This window comes from Heterodontus francisci, chromosome 4 (assembly GCF_036365525.1).
Source record: "Heterodontus francisci isolate sHetFra1 chromosome 4, sHetFra1.hap1, whole genome shotgun sequence".
In the NCBI taxonomy this organism is placed as follows: domain Eukaryota; kingdom Metazoa; phylum Chordata; class Chondrichthyes; order Heterodontiformes; family Heterodontidae; genus Heterodontus; species Heterodontus francisci.
In genome coordinates this window covers 127,782,494-127,804,435 of record NC_090374.1, presented here as the reverse complement: position 1 = coordinate 127,804,435, position 21,942 = coordinate 127,782,494, and the positions used below count along the sequence as shown (strand labels likewise).

At 43.0% G+C, this 21,942-nt stretch overlaps 1 long non-coding RNA gene across 3 annotated transcripts in view; it reads left to right on the top strand.

Moving 5' to 3' along the window:
- Positions 1–21,942, top strand: part of LOC137368715 (uncharacterized) — a 53,577-nt gene that overhangs the window by 4,226 nt on the left and 27,409 nt on the right. For all 3 annotated transcript variants that reach the window (XR_010974818.1, XR_010974817.1, XR_010974816.1), the window contains exon 2: positions 20,111–20,413. This is a non-coding gene — a long non-coding RNA (uncharacterized lncRNA). The remainder of the gene's footprint in view (positions 1–20,110; positions 20,414–21,942) is intronic.

Genomic DNA, 21,942 nt, shown 5'->3' with positions numbered 1-21,942 from the left:
CTTAGATTTAAACAAGAAAGGTGGAAGTTTATTGATCTTAAACTCTAATTCAGTTAACAACTACGAATATGCTAGCATGCATATGCAATAAACACACACGCAGATAGAGACAGAAAAAGTAGAAAAGAATAAAGGGGAAAAGTTTGAGGCAATAGCTGGATTGTAGTTACAGTCTTTTGAGTTTGATGTTGAGTCTTTGGCTGCCGGTAAGTCTTGCTGATCGTTGGGGCCCAGTGCAAGCTTTAACTTGTTTCGATATAGGAGTCTTTTCTCTCTTGAGGTTTGTGTGTCTTCAGTGGGTCCGGAGGCTTGTGAGAAAGTGAAAGAGAGCCAGCCAGGAGAGAGGCTCTCTTGTTCCAGGTTCAGTTACAATCTGCAGTTTGTGTCTTCAAACTATCCTGTGAGCACAATTCAAAACTCCATGTTGGCCAGCAGGTTAGTCATGTGAAAAAGTTTTTCAACAAACTCTTGCATTTGTGGATTCCAAAGCTCTCAGTGGGGGATGTAATGCTGTCTCTTACACAAGGTGTGGATCACTATTACCCAGACCAATCTCTGTTAATTGAATCAGTGAGCAATTCTTTTGTCTCCCCAAGCACTATCGCTTAGTATGCAAATATTCTTCCAGCCACTGCTGGTCTCTTCAAACAAGCCATCCCTTAACTCCAGCAACAGTTTAAAATTGATGTTCATCTGATGAAATTAATATGCCTCATTCTTGGCAGGTGACACTAAAGTGTGGTGACTAATTTTTTGCTATTTATAAAATGCATGATATTAATTAAGGGCATTGCTTTACAGTTTTAACTGAAAAAATAGGCAGAGAACTTGATTCTCTGAATATTGGTAAAAATTGCAGAAAGGCATGGAATAAGAATCAGAATTTGACTTAGCCACTGTAAATCAATGGCCTGTTAAGTGTACATCACTTGGTATAGCAATCCCATTGTTAAAAAAACTTCCCTCCAACTGTAAGAATGCAAAGGAAGATCCACTGATATGATGTCTCCTTTACAGATGAGGAGAAATTTTTCTCTCAGAGGGACATGAGTCATTGGAACGCTCTTCCTCAAAAGACGGTGGAAGCAGACTCTTTAAATATTTTTAAGGCAGAGGTAGATAGATTCGTGATGAGCAAGGAGGTGAAAGATTATTGGGGGCAGGCGGGGATGTGGAGTTGAGGTGACAATCAGTTCAACCATGATCTTATTGAATGGCGGAGCAGGCTCAAGGGGCCGAGTGGCCTACTCCTGCTCCTAATTTGTATGTTCATATGTATGTAGTATTGCTCAGGGTGATTCAAATAATCTATTCTCAGGATACGGGTGATATTGGTAATGCTGCACTTATTACCTAACCCTCTGAGTGCACCTTCTCCTTGAATAGCTGTCCTGGTGCTGATCATACTCTCATGATGGTGTTAGGTGCAGAATTCCAGAATTTTCACCCAGCAATAAAGGAATGACACTATATTTCAGCTCAGTCAGATAATGCATAACTTGGAAAGGAATTTGGAAGTGATGGTGTTCTCTTGATATTGCTGCTGTTGTCTCTCTTGTTGTCAGAGGTCTTGTCAAAGTAAGCTTGATGAGTTGATACAGTGGTTTCTGTAGCTAGCAGGGATGCTATCAGCAAAATCTGAGAGGGAAAGTGTGACAAGAAAGTGTTGCAGGAAGTAATTGTGAAGCTTACTAGATGTAACATTTTCAATGTATTATTGGTACACTCTAGTTTTTCTTCATATCTTCTCCAAGTCTTTCTTATCATTTTTCTTCCCTTCTATATTTTGCTTACTCAATTCAATTTCAATTCAATTACTCAATTCTTTTTATCATCATTCCTAGATTTGTCATATCCCTCTTTTTAAACTGTTAGTTTAATTTTTATTTTTATTTCACTTTTCATCCTTGGGACTGCAGTTTTTACTGCATCACCTTTACTTCTGTGGGAAGATATCTAGTCTGTACTCAACCCATCCCCTGTTTGAATGTTTTCCACTGTTTGTACACTGTCCAATTTGCCACCATTTCTTTCCAGTTGATCCAACCTAATTCCTTTTAATCTGATATAAATTGGCTTTTTCCAGTCAAGTGCCTTTATCTTTGACTGGTCTATCTCTTTTTTAAATATTTATATTGAATCTAATTATGTTACAGTTGCTATTTCCTGGACATTCTCCTACCTTCATATTCACTACTTGCTTTAGTTCATTTCCCAGAACCAAATCCAGCACTGCCTCTTTTCTTGTTGGACTAAAGCAATACTGATCCAGAAAGCATCTTGAACACATTATAAAAAGCCCTTCCCTTCTTGGCCACTCTCATTACTCCTAGCCCAGCCTATCTTTGGGTAATTAAAGTCACCTTTTATTAGAGCCAAAATGTTTCTGCATTTTCCTTTCAATTGTCTATATGCTTCTCCCTTACCTCCTTTCCACTGTTCGGTGTTCTATAATATACTTCTATCAGAGTAACAGTTTCCTTCTGATTTCTTGACTCGAACCAAATAGATTCAGCTTTTGTACCATCAGCGATATCATTCCAGAATTCCATTGATGGAGTCTTTCATTAACACTGAACCCCTCCCTTTTTCTCATTCCATCATTCCTGAATATTATGTAACCAGGAATGTTCAACTCCCAGTGCTGCCCTGGCTTAAGCCACATCCCTGTTACTGTTAATGTATCATATTCCATAGCAATTTGTGTCATTTTTTAATATTAGTTTGTGGGTTTGTGGGTTTCGCTGGCTAGGCCAGCATTTATTGCCCATCCCTAATTGCCCTTGAGAAGGTGGTGGTCAGTTGCCCTCTTGAACCACTGCAGTCATTGAGATGTAGGTACACCAACAGTTCTGTTAGGAAAAGAGTTCCAAGATTTTGACCCAGCGACAGTGAAGGAACGGCAATACAGTTCTAAGTCAGGATAGTGTGTGGCTTGGAGGGGAACTTGCAGGTGGTGGTCTTCCCATGCATCTGTTGCCCTTCTCCTTTTAGACGGTAGAGGTCGCGGGTTTGGAAGGTGCTGTCGAAGGAGCCTTGGTGAGTTGCTGCAGTGCATCTTGTAGATGGTACACACTGCTGCCACCGTGCGTTGGTGGTGAAAGGAGTGAATGTTGGAGGTTGTAGATGGGGTGCCAGTCAAGCAGGCTGCTTTGGCCTGGGTGGTTTCAAGCTTCTTGAGTGTTGTTGGAGCTGCACCCATCCAGGCAAGTGGAGAGTATTCCATCACACTCCTGACTTGTGCCTTGTAGATGGTGGACAGGCATTGGGGAGACAGGAGGTGAGTTACTTGCCACAGATTTCCCAACCTCTGACCTTCTCTTGTAGTCACAGTATCTATGTGGCTGGTCCAGTTCAGTTTCTGGTCAATGGTAATCCTCAGGATGTTGATAGTGGGGGATTTAGTGATGGTAATGCTTTTGAACATCAAGGGGAGATGGTTAGATTCTCTTTTGTTTGAGATGGTCATTGCCTGGCACTTGTGTGGCATGAATGTTGCTTGTCACTTATCTGCCCCAGCCTGAATGTTGTCCAGGTCTTGCTGTATATGGACACGGACTGCTTCAGTATCTGAGGAGTTGCGAATGATGCTGAACATTGTGTAATCATCAGTGAACATCCCCACTTCTGGCCTTATGATGGAGGGAAAGCCATTGATGAAGCAGCTGAAGATGGTTGGGCCTAGGACACTACACTGAGGAACTCCTGCAGTGATGTCTTGGGACTGTGATGATTGACCTCTAACAATCACAACCATCTTCCTTTGTGCTAGGTATGACACCAACCAGTGGAGAGGTTTCCCCCTGATTCTGATTGACTCCAGTTTTGCTAGAGCTCTGTGATGCCATACTCGGTCAAATGCTGCCTTAATGTCAAGGGCAGTCACTCTCACCTCACCTCTGGAGTTCAGCTCTTTTGCGCATGTTTGGACCAAGACTGTAAAGATGTCAGGAGCTGGGTGGCCCAGGCAGTCTAGGTCTTGCTGCATATGGACATGAGCTTCATTATCTGAGGAGTTGCAAATGGTACTGAACACTGAGACATCTCCAACTACTCAAAATGATAAAAAGCTTAGATTAGAGGCAAAACTGATGGTGCTCAGGAACAGAAACGCAATCGAGCCCAATTCTGAATTGCCACTAACTGATCTGATTTCCATTCCTAAGCAATCATTGACTAAATAAACATTAATTCCCGAGCAGACATTAATGCTGAATGTGGCTGGAATCTGATGTAATTCTCCTGGACAAGTGCCCAGAAAATGTGTATAATCCAAACTCTGAGGACAGTTAATGAGTCAACCCATACACCATGTTCCAAATATTTTGTGGTTGTAGACTCTGAATCAAAGAAAATATCTTAGTCATCTTTAAATAGTTTCATATTTCAGTTTAAAATTGAATAAATGAAATATCTACTCATCATTAATATGTCTCCACAACAGAATGACAGTCCATATCTCAAAATCTGCACACATTTAGTTTAGTTTAGTTTAGTTTAGTTTAGAGATACAGCACTGAAACAGGCCCTTCGGCCCACCAAGTCAGTGCCGACCATCAACCACCCATTTTATACTAATCCTACACTAATTCCATATTCCTACCACATCCCCACCTGTCCCTATATTTCCCTACCACCTACCTACACTAGGGGCAATTGCTAATGGCCAATTTACCTATCAACCTGCAAGTCTTTGGCATGTGGGAGGAAACCGGAGCACCCGGAGGAAACCCACGCAGACACAGGGAGAACTTGCAAACTCCACGCAGGCTGTACCCAGAATTGAACCCAGGTCGCTGGAGCTGTGAGGTTGCGGTGCTAACCACTGCACCGCAGTGCCGCCCATTGGGCAGAAATTAATGCAGCCGTTTAAGGCAGGAATGGTGGCATGGAATGGGGGGTGGGGTGTGGGGGTAGGAGGCCAGAGAATCGCACTGGAGCCATCCGACTGGAAATCAGGCCTCATGCCATCTATTCCAGATTTTGTCAGTGGTGGGAAAGCACCAAGGTGGCATTGGTGCCCTGACGCGACAGGGAGCTATTTTAAATTGCTGAGCAGTTGTTCTTAATGCACATACATCCAATTCTCCTCAATTTAATGGTTGGCTCTTTATTTAGTAGACGGCGGGCAGCACTCAGGTGCCTTTGGGTTCATGACTATAAAAACCGAACGACACCAAGTTAAGAGGCTTCAGTGCCATGTCGGGGAGGCAGCCCTGAGCATAGGGTAAGAGGGGGTTTCAAAGACCATTGTTGGTCTGTGTTGCTGTGGCCTCTGCAAGGGGGATTGATGTCATGGGGACTCTACAATGTGGTCAGGGGCTCTTCAAGGGGGGGGGGGGGGGGCGTCATAGTCTCGGGGCTCTGCAAGGGGTTAGTGTGGGTTTGGGGTGGCTGTATTGGATTATCAAACTGCTATGTGATATGCTTGGTTGCTCAAACTGCTGGAAGAGTGGGTGGGCTATCAACAAGGTTGGGCTTTGAGTGCCATCAGGGACTCCGCCAAGAGAATTGTTAAACGCTCAGTTGCCAAGGCAGGATCGTTGCTGCATTGACAGCGCTCTGTAGGCCCACAAGTCACTTGACATGGGGCTAATACACCCTGTAATATTTTGACCCCATGGTGTGATGCAGCACCTCTGACCGAGGGAGGGCCAAGAGGCAGTTGTGCCTGTCCGTGAAGTTCCACAACGAGAATGACAGCAGCTGACCATGCCAAGAAGGGCACCACAGAGTTTACCAGACTCATATCAGCTACTTACCAATATCCAAGCACCATGGTCAAAGAAGACTATGGCTCTCCAGGGCGGCCACCACTGAGTTATGTGCCCTGCTGCAAGATGAGCTGCAGCCGTTGGGATTTGGGGGTCATCCTATGACAGAGGTCCTAAAAACACTAAACATTTACGCATCTGGATCTTTCCAGGGAGCCACAGGAGACATGTGTGGTGTCTCCTAGGCAGCAGCCCACTGTTGCATCAAGAAGGTGATCAATGCCTTGTTTAAGAGGGCGACTTTGTGTGCCACCAGACTACCCTGACAGTCAGGCCAAGAGGGCAATTGGATTCAGGGCAATCGCTAGATCTCCCCGGGTGCAAGGTGTGATGGATTGTATGCATGTGGACATCAAGGCTCCCATGGACCAGCCAGCCACATTCATCAACAAGAATGGATTTCATTCAATCAACATTCAACTGGTCTGCGACCACCGAAAGACTTTTCTGCAGGTATATTCCACTTCCTGGGAAGCAGCCACAATGCCTACATACTTCGACAGTTCCAGATGCCACAGCTTTTTAGGCCCCCCACCTGCCTTCAGGGATGGATTCTTGGGACAAGGGGTTTTCACCCAAGACTTGGTTTCTTACACCTGTGAGGAACCCTCACAATGCTGCGAAGGAGAGGTACAACACTTGCCACGGCTCCACTTGAGGGACCATTGATCAGGCCATTGGGCTACTGAAGATGAGATTCCGATGCCTCAATCGATCCGTTGGAGCCCTACACTATGGCCCAGCAAGGGTCTCGCGTATCATGGTGGTCTGCTGTGCTCTGCACAATCTAGTGCTGCAGAGGGGGGAGGCCTTACATGACGATGGTATGCCTGAATGGCACTCATCCCCCGATGAGGAGGATGCAGAGGAAGGAAGGGGCAAGCAGCAATGGATGGTGAAGACCTTGCACCTGAGACCAGGCAGATTGAGCGACGTGCCAGGGAGGCAAGAGACAACCTCATAATCACCCGCTTCCAGGCACTCTGATGCCCACTCATAGAGAAAGCAATAAAGACTGACCTCAGTGCATATAGACTGTCGCCTGTTTTCCATTTGGGTTCCCTGACTTGTGACTAGCTGAAAACCTTGCTAGTGACCATGGGAGATCATATGTTAATGAGGGCTATGGTTACATTGGCATAGCACTAAGGGGAAAGGGGGAAGTCAGCATCTCACATTTAAGGCAGAATGGAACATGCCATTCAAACAAGGATGGCAAATGAGTTGCACTGAAGAACTTTGAATTAATCAATACATGAACTATTTCCTACACCTATGAGTCCCAAAATGTGGCTAGGTGTTTTTTTTAATATGTTTGCGGGCACTCCTACTAGGAACAGAGGAGCAGTAGGCCATTCAGCCCGTCGAACCTGCCCTGCCATTCAATATGATCATGGTTGATCATCCACTTCAATGTCTTTTCCCACACTATCCTCATATCCCCATATGTCATTTGTATTTAGACATCTGTCAATCTCTGCTTTAAACCTACTCAATGACTGAACTTCCACAGCCCTCTGGGGTAGAGAATTCCAAAGATTCACAACCTTATGAGTAAAGAAATTTCTCCTCATCTCTGTCCTAAGTGGCTTCCCCCTTATTCTGAAATTGTGTCCCCTGGTTTGAGACTCCGCAACCAGGGGAAACATCTTAACTGTATCTACCCTGTCGATCCAATTAAGTATTTTGTAGCTTTCAATGAGATCACCTCTCATTCTTCGAAACTCTAGAGAATATAGGCCCAGTTTCTTCATTAGCCTTCTTAATAGCCTGCTACACCCGCATGTTAGCTTTCCATGACCTATTGACAAGGCCACCCAGGTCCCTTTGTACATCTACACTTTCTAATCTCTTACCATTTAAGAAATACTTTGCACATCTATTCTTCCTATCAAAGTGAATAACCTCACATTTTTCCACATTATATTCCATCTGCCACATTCTTGACCACTCACTAAGTCTGTCCAAATCCCCTTGAAGCCGCTTTGCATATTCCTTGCAACACACATTCCCACCTAGTTTTGTGTCATCCACAAACTTGGAAATATTACATTTGGTCCCCACATCCAAATCATTGATATATATTGTGAACAGCTGCGGACCAAGCACTGATCCCTGCAGTATCCCACTAGTCACAGCTTGCCAATGCAAGAAAGACCTGTTTATTCCTACTCTCTGCTTTCTGCCTGTTAACCAATCCTTAATCCATGCCAGTATATTACCTCCTATCCCATGTGCTTTAATTTTGCTAACCAACGTCCAGTGGAGGACTTTATCAAAAGCCTTCTGAAAATCCAAGCATACCATGTCCACTGAGTCCCCTAATCAATTCTGTTGGTAACATCCTCAAAAAACTCCAACAGGTTTGTCAACATGATTTCCCATGTTGACTATGTCCAATCAGATCATTATTATCCAAGTGTCCATTTACCAAATCCTTTAGAATAGATTCTAGCATTTTCCCAATGACTTGTTGTAAGGCTAACAGATCTGTAATTCCCTGTTTACTCTCTCCCTCTCTTCTTAAATAGTGTGATCCCTGTGACAGTAGCTGGGCTCATGATAGCTCTGTTACTCTCAGCCCCTCATCACCTACTCAGGGATGTGATACATCTCATGATGTCAGGGGAGTTAATGAGGATGAGTTAGGAAGGAAGGTTGCCTATGGCTGCAATTCAGCCATGCAGCTGTCAGGATGAGGTAGTACCTAAGCCCCTCTACCATTGCCGTGGTAGTGCCACCCTCCCTATGTTGCGCACCCTCCCACGTAGTCACATGCAATCACCAAAAAGAAAAGAGGTATGGAGCTCTCACCTTGGCCGAACGCAGGAAGTCATTGCCCCTCTTCCTGCATTGGACCCAGTTGCGTTGGGTGACCCCACAGCTGCTGACCTCTTCTGCAATCTGCACCCAGAGTTGCTTGGTCAGGCAGGATGACCTTGTCTTGTCATTGCTGGGGAAGAGAACCTCCCACCTTTCCCTAGCAGCCTGGAGGAGAATCTGCAGGGCAGCATCACTGAACTGTAGGGCCACCTTGTGTCGTGCCTCAGCCATCCTGTGCTGTCCTCGTCGGGGGGTTGGGTTGGTGGTGTTTAGGATTCAGTCCAGCAATGTTTGCAGCTGTACAAATCTGACAATGACTCTAAGACAGGAATGAATGATGGGCTGGCAGGCTTTTAAATATGGTGCCAGCACCTGCTCCAGAATTATCTGGTGGTGTATTCGGCGACTCGCATCCTGCCCCTGCCACGTGATTGGGGGAGACCCGTGTCTCCACTATGCAAAATCGCTGCCCACTGCTTGATCGAGGTGGGGCTGCTGCCCAAGTAACGGATGGGAACTGCACCCATTTCTGAACCAGCTCATCAAATTTTGTTGATATAATAGCTACATGCTGATAACAGAATTACAGAGATACAGCAGCATACAACGATAGTAGTTTCTGAACAAGCTAAAGCCATAAAACATATATTTTAGTTTTGGAGTACAATTTGGTACTTTAATTGCTGAAAGGTCAAAGCAACAGTATGGTTCAACGATTCTAACTTGGTAAAATGTAAATTTTATACTTTCTTACTCCTTTGTACATTTTCTAAATTTATAACATTCTGGATTCTGTCAGCTAAGGAAATGACTCACCGGCCTAACCTCTCCTGTCTCTTTTCAGGTCAGCTGGATTGATATTCCTGAGAAAGTACATCTGGTGGGGAAGTACAAGAAAGATTAATAATTAGTGGTGGTGACAAGCTTGAAGGGGGATCTGTTTATAAGAGTGTTAAGTTTAGGGTCTGTCACTGTACCACATGCTAGCTGGGGAAAAGGTCAGACTTCAGCTGGGCAGGAATGTACAGTGTCGCTTGCTGAGTCTTCCCCATCTGAACAATACTGAGTCGGACAGGTGTGTTACTCACTTCTGGTTAATTATAGGTTCCTTTTTTGCATTTCATTTTGCAAACTGCAGTTGGTAAAATCCAAAAATTATTTGTTGGAATATTACAATGTCCTTAGCTTCTTGCCATAGACTCAAAATTAAATGTAAGTACTCTAAGCTAATGATCTTCATTATCATTTTATTTTGCAAATTGCCTTGTTTTTGATACTTGCAGTTTGTTGCCTAATTGTGATTAAACTTATTGACAAAATCTTTTTTTGTAGAATATCAATTGCATGAAAAGTGTCTGAATATATACATTAAAGAATTATCCTAATTGCAAGATATACGTTTACAAAATCTATTAGAATTCCTCACATAAAGTCTAATCTATTGAAAATAACATTTGTCAGATCTAATCATATTTGATGATGAAGGGATCAGACCAGTTTCCGTTGAAGCTTTGTAAAATATTAGGCTGTAGAGCTTTATCATCATTTCCAGAATAATTTAACAATGCTTAATTGGAGGAAATATGAACCGAACTGTATAAATAGGTCTGCATATGTTTGGCATAGGTCTTAGAGAAAAACATTACTGAGTGAGTGCCACCCAATGTCTTTTAACTGCTACTACATCAACAGAGGACAAATTAATTGGAAAAGGCTCTGCAAAGTTACTTTGTTCAAAGTATCTACCAATTGCCCACTGTGGCTTAATAATGATGTCAATTGATTGTCACACAATTAATTTCAAAATCCAATACACACATGTAAACATATAAATATTCATTTTCTCATGACAAATATAAGCATACAGCTTACGGCAGGAGTCCATAGAATTGAGCTTCCATGAGTCACACATTCAACTTAGTGAAGTGATAGATAAGTAACTGCAAGTGTCAGACTTGTACTTGGAATCTGAATACTGATCTGGCAGCTTTATTGTTATCATCATTTTTCCAGAAAACTTTGATCAATGGAATCTTTAAAGTTGTTCTGATATTTAACTTGCTGACACAAGTCATGCCTTCTAACGTGTGATGACTAACGTTGCTTCAATTGTGCCAGCCAAGTTATATTGGCCATGCATACAGGGTGATCAGACTGTTTTAAAAACTCACAGCACTGCTTAGCAGACATTTACATTTGCTTTCTGGGTCATGCTGCTCCACAATTATTGTGTTCTAAATGTCACAGGAAGAAAGAGCACCCAGTGTATAACCTGGTTAGCACATTGAAGTGCAACATTGCACATTGGTTTGTTGGGCAGTGTACTCATTCCCTATCCTACAGTGGAGCTGACCCAACAGCCAAATTGTTAATTTGGATACCTTTCAGTGAAAGGAAATAACTCAGGGTGCATTGTGGTGGCTTTCTGCTAGGTCTTTGAAGTGTATTAATGTGCTATGATTGTACATGTGTCATGAAACTTTTTATAAAATCAGAACTAAAAGAATTCTATGGGTCAGCTAGAACTGGAGATATCAATTGTAGCTGTTTACAAATGTTTCCCTTGCACCCCCACCCTCCAGCCCCCATGAATGATTAACATATCAGGACAGTAGCGGCAGGCTATTCCTGTTTTCTATTTGCTTGCGTAATGCAAACAAAATTCTATCGTAACTTTAGATATTGGCCCCTTACTCACACTATAAATTGGGAGGAAAGTCTGTCAATTAGGCTGATGCCCAGATATACCTGTTTCCAGCTTCATTGCTAATTTCCTTGTGGGCCTTTTCAGGATGGAACCTTTGCTAATTCAAAACATGGTGCTTTAATCAGAGGGTTTGGAACTGGTGTGGGTGGGGGCGGGGAGGGCGGGGGGGTGAGGGGGAAATTACAAGCACCATAGTGCCTCCAGTATTGCACTCATTCCCCATAAAACTGCAGAGAATATTAAAATCAGTAGTGTGCTGAATACCCTTTCTTTTCCTTGCTGACCCTTGTGAGGATTTTAGAATACAGCAAAGGAGGACGAAGAAACTGATAAAGGAAGAATAGAATATGAATATAAGCTCGCAAAAAATATAAAAACGGACTGTAAAAGCTTAAATAGGTATGTAAAAAGGAAAAATTTGGCTAAGACAAATGTGGCTCCATTACAGGCAGAGTAAGGAGAATTTATAATGAGGAATAGAGAAATGGCAGAGAAGATAAATAATTACTTTTTGTCTGTCTTCACTGAGGAAGATACAAGAAATTTCCCAGAATTAGAGATCCAAGGGATTAAAGAGAATGAAGAATTGAAGGAAATTAATATTAGTAAGATGGTTGCATTGGAGAAATTAATGGGGCTGAAGGTTGATAAGTCCCCAGGATCTGATATTCTACATCCCAGAGTGTTGAAAGAGGTAGCTATGGAGATAGTGGATGCATTAGTGATCATCTTCCAAAATTCGATCGATTCTGGACGGTTCCTGCAGTTTGGAAGGTAACAAATGTCACCCCACTATTTAAGAAGGGAGAGAGAGAGAAAACAGGGAAGTACAGACCTGTTAGCATTACATTAGTCATTGGGAAAATGCTCGAATCTATTCAAAAGGATGTGATAAATGGATACTTGGATAATAATGATCTGATTGGGCATAGTCAACATGGATTTATAAATGGGGAATCATGTTTGACAAACCTGTTGGAGTTTTTTGAGGATGTTACTAACAGAATTGCTAAAGAGGAGTCAGTGGACGTGGTATGCTTGAATTTTCAGAAGGCTTTTGATAAAGTCCCCCACAGGAGGTTGGTTAGCAAAATTAAAGGACATGGGATAGGATAAGCACTGGCATGGATTAAGGATTGGTTAACAGACAGAAAGCAGAGAGTAGGAATAAACAGGTCATTCTTGCAGGCTGTGACTAGTGGGTACCGCAGGGATCAGTGCTTGGTCCGCAGCTGTTTCCAATATGTTTCAATGATTTGGATGTGGGGACCAAATGTAATATTTCCAAATTCATGGATGACACAAAACTAGGTGGGAATGTGTTTTGTGAGGAAGATGCAAAGCAGCTTCAAGGGGATTTGGACAGACTTAGTCAGTGGGCAAGAACGTGGCAGATGGAATATAATATGGAAAAATGTGAGGTTATCCACTTTGGTAGGAGGAATAGATATGCAGAGTTTTTCTTAAATGATAAGAGATTAGAAAGTGTAGATGTACAAAGGGACCTGGGTGTCCTTGTCAATAAGTCACTGAAAGCTGACATGCAGGTGCAGCAAGCAATTAGGAAGACTAATGGTATATTAGCCTTTATCACAAGAGGATTTGAGCACAGGAGTAGTGAAGTCTTGCTTCAATTGTATAGAACCTTGGTTAGACTGCACTGGAGTACTGTGTGCAGTTTTGGTCCCCTTAGGAAGGATAGTATTGCCATCGAGGGACTGCAACAAAGGTTCACCAGATTTGTTCCCGGGATGGCGGGACTGTCCTATGAGGAGAGATTGGGGAAACTGGGCCTGTATTCTCTAGAGTTTGGAAGAATGAGAGTTAATCACATTGAAAGCTACAAAATACTCAAAGGGATAGATAGAGTCGATGCAGCTAAGATGTTTCCCCTGGTTGGGGAATCTAGAATCAGGGGACACAATTTCAAAATAAGGGGGAAGCCACTTAGGACAGCAATGAGGAGAAATTTCTTTACTAAGAGGGTTGTGAATCTTAAGAATTCTCTACCCCGAGGGCTATGGAAGCTCAGTCATTGAGTATGTTTAAAGCAGATATTGACAGATTTCTAAATACCAACGACATAAGGGGATATGAGGATAGTGTGGGAAAAAGACCTTGAAGTGGATGATCAGCCATGATCGTATTGAATAGCGGGGTAGGCTTGATGGGCTGAATGGCCTACTCCTGCTCCTCTGTTACTATGTTCCTATGACCCTGTGTTGTCCCACCACACTCTATATAGACTATCTTGCTGTGCCCAAGTGCCACACTTCTGTTACCACCATTGTAGCATCATGAGGCTGCTTCAGGCACATCATTGCAACACTGGTACTTAAGGTCACTGAGCAATGAACTGATTTTACTTGAGAGTTTTGACAGCTTAAATTTTTTGGCTAAGTTTGCCAACTAGGTTACAGAGCACCATTTTTTCACTCAAAAAAATAGGAAGTTTGGAAATGTACAGCAGGTCATCAATGTTTGTCGGAGAAAGATGGGTTAATAATCAATGTGCAACACTTCATCAGGTCTACTGTAATAATGATCAGGGGGAGATACGAAGAGTAGCCAGACAGAGGCCATTTGACCTCTGCCAGACTGAAATCCTTGCAACACACAATAGCACTATTGTCATCGGTAGGATGATGACATTATCAAGATTAGAATGAAGTTGGGGGAATTTTTGAACTTTTGTTCCAAATGTTAAGGTGATTGCATCAATTTGTTGCCAGTGTTATTTTTAGAAAGACTTTGACACATTCACCAAGCTACTTACAAACATTCAGACTAACTGCTGCTTGACAGATTATAGTCCAAGTCACAGTCTGGTGGAAGACTTATTCTATCATATTTCACAATCAAAGAAAATCGCAGTCAGCCAAAATACAGCAACAAGGGTTTTCTGTTCAACCCTTGGGCTCACTACCAATCTGTGTCATATTAATATTAGTATTTAAGTGCTAAAATGTCAACAGTTTGTTGTTACCATTTCCCGTCAGGTCGAAGGATTTTTCTGAACAGAATTTCCTATTCTAAGCTGAACAAAACACAAATACAAGTCCTATTAGCTGTCACAATTCCTGGACCAGTTGCACACCAGGAGGTGCTATAGAGCCAACTCATTTCCCAACTCACCCACCACAACACTCTGACTTCAGGGGGGAAATTTTATGCTGATTGCAGGGGTTTCTACGTTGTGGGCTGGGGGGTAACTGACGCCAAGATCCCAGCACTACCTCTTTTCTGGAAGGCCCACCAAATTTAGTGCCAATTTAGGACTCTGTCGCCGGAAGTCCTGTCCGTGGAGAGCGGCTGGTCAATCAGAGGCTGGCAACTGCAGTGCCACCGCAGAGGCGGTGGCTGCTGCTGGAGTTGACCGTCCTGGAGGCTGAGGATCGTCGCTGAACCCAGCCCTCAGGTAGATCAGGGTGGGAGGGGTCTTGCAGGGTGGGGGACGCGAGGGGTGGAGGGGGGTCAGCAGCAAGAGCAGGGGTAGACCTCAGTGGGCACCCGCTTCCCGATGCTGGGTCCCTTGTTCAGGCAATAAGTGCCTTTGAACAAGACACTGTCCTCCACCCGGAGCTGGGAAGCAGCCCGCGCGTTTTTTTGTGCCGTGCTTCCCATGCAGTGATAGGGCTGCCCGCCACACAGGTAATTGTGGCTGCAGTGGGAAGAGGCCCTTAATTGGGGGTTAATTACCCAATTACAGCCTCAATTGGCGGCGGGGTGAGTAGGTTGTTCACAGGCCTTCCTGCCCCGGACTAAATTTCGGCGGAGGCAGGACGGTAGTGGGAACACCCCCGGCCACCATCCCATCCGATTTTATGCTTTTCCCACCTCCAAACCCACCACAGGGGGAGGGGGGGGGGGGGGGCGAGCATAAAATTCTTCCCCAAGGTATTTCTTCAAGTTCTCATTTTTAAGAAGAATTTTGTTTCTGCAGTTTGCTTTGTTGCTGCCACAAAATCTGGGCCATTGTATGCTACTGTTTTCAGGATGTCATTTCAAGGCCATAAAAAGAGAAAGTAAATGTTTTTAGAAAGGAAAGCTGAGAGTAAATCCAACTCAATGCCATCTTTCAAATGTCTTCTATGCTGACAAAAAAGTAGATTTAACTTGCAGTGTCAACCATTAACTTTGAGAGGACATTCATTGCCTACTTAAACCTTCTGTATGACATGTACTGCATGCTAACCAAGAACAATGTGAAGCATCTTCTGATGTGAATGTTTAACAAACACCTCAGATTTTTACTCCAGAATTCCTGGAATTTACAGCTTTTTGGGAAACATGCAACAAAATAACGCATTTCATCTGATTTGCACTTCACGTCTGAGGGAATTCTGAGGATCAGGTTAGGGAGTCACACTATTCATATGGCTGTTTCCTGACAATTCATACAAAAGTACAAATTAAATGCTAAAATAATCATGTTAGCAGGTGCTGAGATACATTCTGTGCTTTTCTGCTTTTCTAAATCTCCTTTAATACTATTCAGCATGAGAAATGTGTAAGAAATCAGCCAGCTGAAATAGTGCTGTGCAGTATTAGAAATGAATGCATTAAAACATTCCTATACAATTCCTCTGTTTGTTATTTTAATGGTGGAATAAGCCTGTTTCTTTTAAATGGATTAATATCTTTGTTAAAATACTGACAGAGGGATTTCATAAGAACGTGTTAGCACACTTGCTGTTACTCTCACAAGGGCCGATTTCAACACCCATATTTGTGGGAGATAATTTACAGCAACGTATAAGTATCTTTAAAGTTACAGTTGAGAAAGATGCCTAGAGAGGCTATATGAAGCAGTAACAGATTGCAGAGGAAGTAAATATGATTTTCTAGATGTCTTCAATTAAAATTACAAGGTCTGCTTACAATGCACAAACCAATGGCAAACTATTCTGCCAATCTTCAATTTATCACTATCAATCACTTTTTATTGAACAACTACTGTAAAAAAGAAAAAAAAAAGACTTGAATTTATATAATGCCTCTCATGACCTCAGGACATTCCAAAGTACTTTACAGTCAATTTTGAAGTGTAGTCACTGCTGTAATGCAGGAAGTGCTGAGGCCAATTTGCACATAACAAGCTCCCACAAACAGTAAGAATGGCCAGATGATCTGATTTTGTGCTGTTGATTAAATGATAAATTTTGACCATCACACCAGATAACCCCCCTGCTTTACTTCAAAAGAGTGGCTTGGGATATTTTACGTCCACTTGAGGGGGCAGACAGGGCTTTGGTTCAATGTCTCATCCTAACAGTGTAGCATTCAAGAAGGAAGGACTGAACAAGCTGGAGCTCTTTTCTCCAGAAAAAGGAAGATTGAGAAGTGACCTGATTGAGGTCTTTAAAATTATGAAGGTGTGGGGGAGTCCAAAACTAGGAGACATAAAAATGAGATAGTAATAAATCCATTGAGGATTTCAGGAAAAACCTGTTTACTCAGAGAGTGGTGAGAATGTGGAACTTGTTACCAGATGTAATGGTTGAGGCGATTAACATCGATGCATTTATGGGGAAGATAGTTAAGTACGTGAGGGAGAAAAGAATAGAAGGAGATGCTGATAGAGTGAGGTGAAGTAAGGTGGAAGGAGGCTCATGTAGACGATAAACACTGGCATAGACCTGTTAGGCCGAAAGGGCTGTTTCTGTGCTGTACATTCGATGTAATGCTGCCCTTTAGGATATGTGCCCAATTATTGTGCTATTTTTCTTCTTATCCCTCCCCCATACAACCATCATACAACCAGTTCCCCAACTTAGGGGGGTATTTTGGTGACTTGTCTCCAGTCCATTACTAATGATGCTCTACACAGTGGATAGATATGCTCCTGATGCCACTTCCTCCTTCCTGAGAGCACACAATAAAGCACTTTTCATGGCTGCTAATCTTCTGATTTTCTAGAGGCACTGCCTCATACTGGGGCACTCTTTTACAGACATTGGTGACTGTTGAGTGCCTTACATTAGTGACTCTTCACGTGTGAGCTGAGTCAACAAACATCGGCACGTTATTTGAGCATAATAGGGCCCAACACTTGAGTCCTTTCTATATATTTTTTATTTGTTCATGAGATTTGAGCTTTGTGGGCAAGGCCTATATTATTGCCTATCCCTAATTGCCCTTGAGAAGATTGTGTTAAGCCAAATTGTTGAACTGCTGCATATCTTGTGGCGTAGGTACACCCCAATGCTGTTAGAGAGGGACTCCAGGATTTTGACCTAGCAAAGGTGAAGGAACGGCGATGTAGTTCCAAGTCAGGAAGCTGTGTGACTTGGAGGGGATCTTTGCAGGTGGTGGTGTTCCAATGCGCCTGCTGCCTTTATCCTTCTAGGTGGCAAAGGTTGTGGGTTTGGAAGTGCTGTCAAAGGAGTTTTAGCGAGTTGCTGCAGTGCATCTTGTATATGATATACAATGCTGCCACTGTGCACTGGTGGCAGTGAAGGGAGTGAACATTTAAGTTGGTGGATGGGATGCCAATCAAATGGACTGTTTTTTCCTTGATGGTGCCAAGTTTCTTGGGCATTGTTGGAGTTGCACTCATCCAGGCAAGTGGGGTATATTCAATCACACTCCTAACTTGTGCCTTGTCCATGGTGGACTGGCTTTGGGAAGTCAGGAGGCATGTCACTCGCCACAGAATTCTCAGCCCTTGACCTGCTCTTGTAGCCACAGTATTTATGTGGCAAGTCCATTTAGTTTTCTGGTCAGTGGTAACCCCAGGATATTGATGGTGGGGGATTCAGTGATGGTAATGCTGTTGAATGTCAAAGAGTGTTGGTTAGATTCTCTCTTGTTGGAGATGGTCCTTGCCTAGCACTTGTGTGCCATGAATGTTACTTGCCATTTATCACCCAAGACAGAACGTTGTACAGGTCTTGCTGCATGCGGGTGCAGACTGCTTAATTATCTGAGGAGGTATGAATGGGACTGAACACTATGCAATCATCAACAGACATCCCCCTTCTGACCTCATGATCAAGCGAAGGTCATTGATGAAGCAGCTGAAGATGGTTGCACCTAGCAACTGAACTGCAAGTTGTTGATGATTCCTTTAAATAGAGCTGCTCGGGGCCCTTTGTGCTACTGAATGCATGTTCAACTGTATGTGTTCAAGAGAGGGTGTTAACTAGAGTGGCAAAGTCGGAAATAGCAGAATTAGTGTCAAATCGCCATCACTTGCTGACTGACAGCACGATCTGCTTAATTACCTGAGCCATGTGCAAACTGGCATGGGGATAAACAGAATAGGAGATTAAAAATGTGTGGCTGAAGGAGGGGTGTGGGACGCAGGAGTTTTACATCATGGGCCACTGGCACCAGTATTGGGGAAAGAGGGAACTGTTCCATAGGGACAGGCTTTATTTAAACCTGTTCTGATGAAGGGTCACTGACCTGAAACATTAACTCTGCTTCTCTCTCCACAGATGCTGCCAGACCTGCTGAGTATTTCTTGTTTTTATTTACTTAAACCCGTGCTGGGGCCAGTGTTCTGGTGAATCAAATAACTAGGGCAGTAGACAGGGCTTTATACTAATAAAGGGAGTGGGGAGAGGGGGTGGGTGCATGTGGTGGGAGGATTCAGGAAAGGGTAAATTAAAAAGTAGTAAGAAAAATGTCGAGTTGTAGAGCAGAGTAGTGATTTGGGTAATAATAAGTAGTGTAGGTCAGGAAGGGACAGAGAGCTTGACAAAGGATATAGCGCATTAGTGATTGAGGTGATATCAGAGAAAAATAGAAAAAGGTTAAACCTAAAGGCACTCTATCTGAATGTACAAATCATTCACAGTAAATTAGATAATTTAATAGCACAGGTAGAATTTAATGTGTATGAAGTAATAGCCATTATGGAAACGTGGTTGCAGAGTTACCAAGGTTGGGATCTAAACATTCCAGGATATTTGATTTTTAGAAGAGATAAGCAAAATGGAAAAGGAGGTGGGGTAGCCCCGATAATGAAGGGTTGGACAAGAACAGTAGAGAGAAAGGACCTTAGCTCGGAAAATCAAGTTGTAGAATCAGTTTGGTGGAGCTAAGAAACATGGGGCAGAAAACACTGGAGTAGTTTATAGGGCCCCTAACAGAGGTTTGTAGTGTTGGCAGAATATAAATCAGGAAATTAGATTTTTAAAATTCATTTGTGGAATGTGGGCATCACAGGCTCGGCAGCATTTATTGCCCATCCCTAATTGTCCTTGAGAAGGTGGTGGTGAGCTGCTTTCTTGAACTACTGCAGTCCTTGAGATGTAGGCACACCCACAGTGCTGTTAGGAAGGCAGTTCCAGGATTTTGATCCAGCGACAGTGAAAGAACAGTGATATAGTTCCAAATCAGGATGGTGTGTGGCTTGGAGGGGAACTTGCAGGTGATGGTATTCCCATGCATTTGCTGCCCTTGTCCTTCTAGGTGGTAGAGTTTGCAAATTTGGAAGGTGCTGCCTGAGTAGCCTTGGTGAGTTGCTGCAGTGAATCTTGTACATGGTACACACTGCTGCCACTTTGTATCAGTGGTGGAGGGAGTGAATGTTGAAGATAGTGGATGGGGTGCCAATCAAGCAGGCTGCTTTGTCCTGGATGGTGTTGAGCTTGAAAGGGTTAAAGCTTGGGACTGTGTGAGTAATGCCTCCCACTATGATGATGTAAGAGATCACATGACAGAGAGACTTGAAGAAGAAGTAGCAAGGCATCAGTGGAGTTAGACATACTTATGTAAAGATGTATATAGTTCCTTAATATGTAATAAACTGGTTATTGTTAAAACTTACCAAAGACTCAGTAATCTACCCTTTTAGACTAACCAAACATACAGCATGGTGAACAGCAGCAGTTCCTGCCATACCACACCCAGAAAATTTTGAAAAGAAGGTTGGAAAGTCAGACCTGAACAAAGTGCAACCAAAACTGCAGAACTCGAGAAGAGGCTTTGGGGAGATCCAGAGCTGCTCCATGGTTGAAGTGGAGGCACAGAGAGTCGGGAATTCAGCTTCCGGAGTACTTCAGGCTGCATAACAGAGGCATGGTGCTCTGTGAAAACAAATCCCATTCCAGTGATCACAGGCTTCGAGTGGGTGAACCAAGCAATGGTCGGGGATCTGGTGAGTAACCCTTAAAAAAGGTAGCGAATTGTTCTTAACGACGCACTAGGCAGGCGGCACTGGGAAAACCAAATTATTAGCAAGGGCAGATCCGAGGTTGGCGTCATTACATGTGGAGACTGAAAGGCAGCAAAAAAAAGCAGCAGGGGAAGGGAGCGAAGAGCTAATTGAAATAATGCTGCAAAGCTACATTCAAGAAACAAATACCTAGTCTAACAGAGAGATTTCCCAGGGAAAGACAGTGACTGCTGTGGGAGTCAGTGTCACGGGAAAACTTCCACTACTGAAGGGAACATTTAAAACAGCAAGTAAACTACTTCGAAAGCTTAGAAAAGCCATGGATCTTAAATTTCCACTACCAGAGAGATTTGGACACATGGAAGGACCAAATCAAACTCAAAACTGGTCACTTTGGAGAAAAAGGTTTTTTGAGGTACAGAATTGCTTCAAAATTAGACAGCAAGTCTGAAGCAGGACAAGTCACTACCTTACTTTATGCCATCGGAGCAATAACAGATGATGTTATTGCAAGACAAGGCATTAATGAGAGATCAGATAAATTTGAAGAAGTCTTAAAAGCCTTTGATATTATTTCAACCTGCGGAGCAACAAAATTCTAAAAAGGGTCAAATTCAACAGAAGGGTCCAGAAACCATGTGAACCGGTAGATGCTATTATAAATTACCTTTACAGGCTAGTTGAAGGATATGAATTTAGAGAGCTAAAAGCAGAATTAATATGAGACTGTATTGTAGTACATATTGCTGATGAATCTCTTTCAGATTTATTGCAGTCTAAGGAAGACCTCACCCTAGAAAACACAATAAAGCTGGTGAGACAAGCAGAGGTCCGGAAGCAGAACAGAGCAATCCTGAGAGGTGAAGAAAAACCTTGGTTCAGGAAACCTCCAGTGACCATGTGACCATACAATTCCTTAAGCCCAGGACTGTAAAAGAAGCACCAGAAAAGAAGGTACACTTGGGAGGTAAAGTGCAAGACGCCATTAAACTCTGCAAGTGCTTTGGTGTCAAAAAAGACCCACAGGCACGAACAGTGTCCTGCAAACAAAGCGGAATGCTTTCACTGCAAGAATTTAGGCCATTTTGGCCATTTTTCTAAAGAAAAAGTCTTCATGCACAGAGCTATTAATAAAGCTGAGCAATCTCCATCAGCAGAGAAATCAGAAAACTTCCTTGGTGAGATCAATGACCCAAATCATCCATTCTGGATTGCAGATATATACGTCAACTGACATATCACCAACTTTAAACTAGACACTGGAGCAAGTGTAATAGTTTTATCAGACAACGAACGTGGTTATCAATGCATTGCCTGCAACCAACAGAAACTCAAGTACACAGTCCAGGAGGGATTGAACTGAAAGTCAAGGGAAAGCTCCAGGGAACACTCCAGTACAAGGGAAAGCAGATAAGCAGATATTGGAAACACCGTATGTTACACAGAATCAAGAATATTCTCTTTTAAGTAGAAGAGCTTGTATAGACCTTAATCTTATCAGGAAAGTGGAA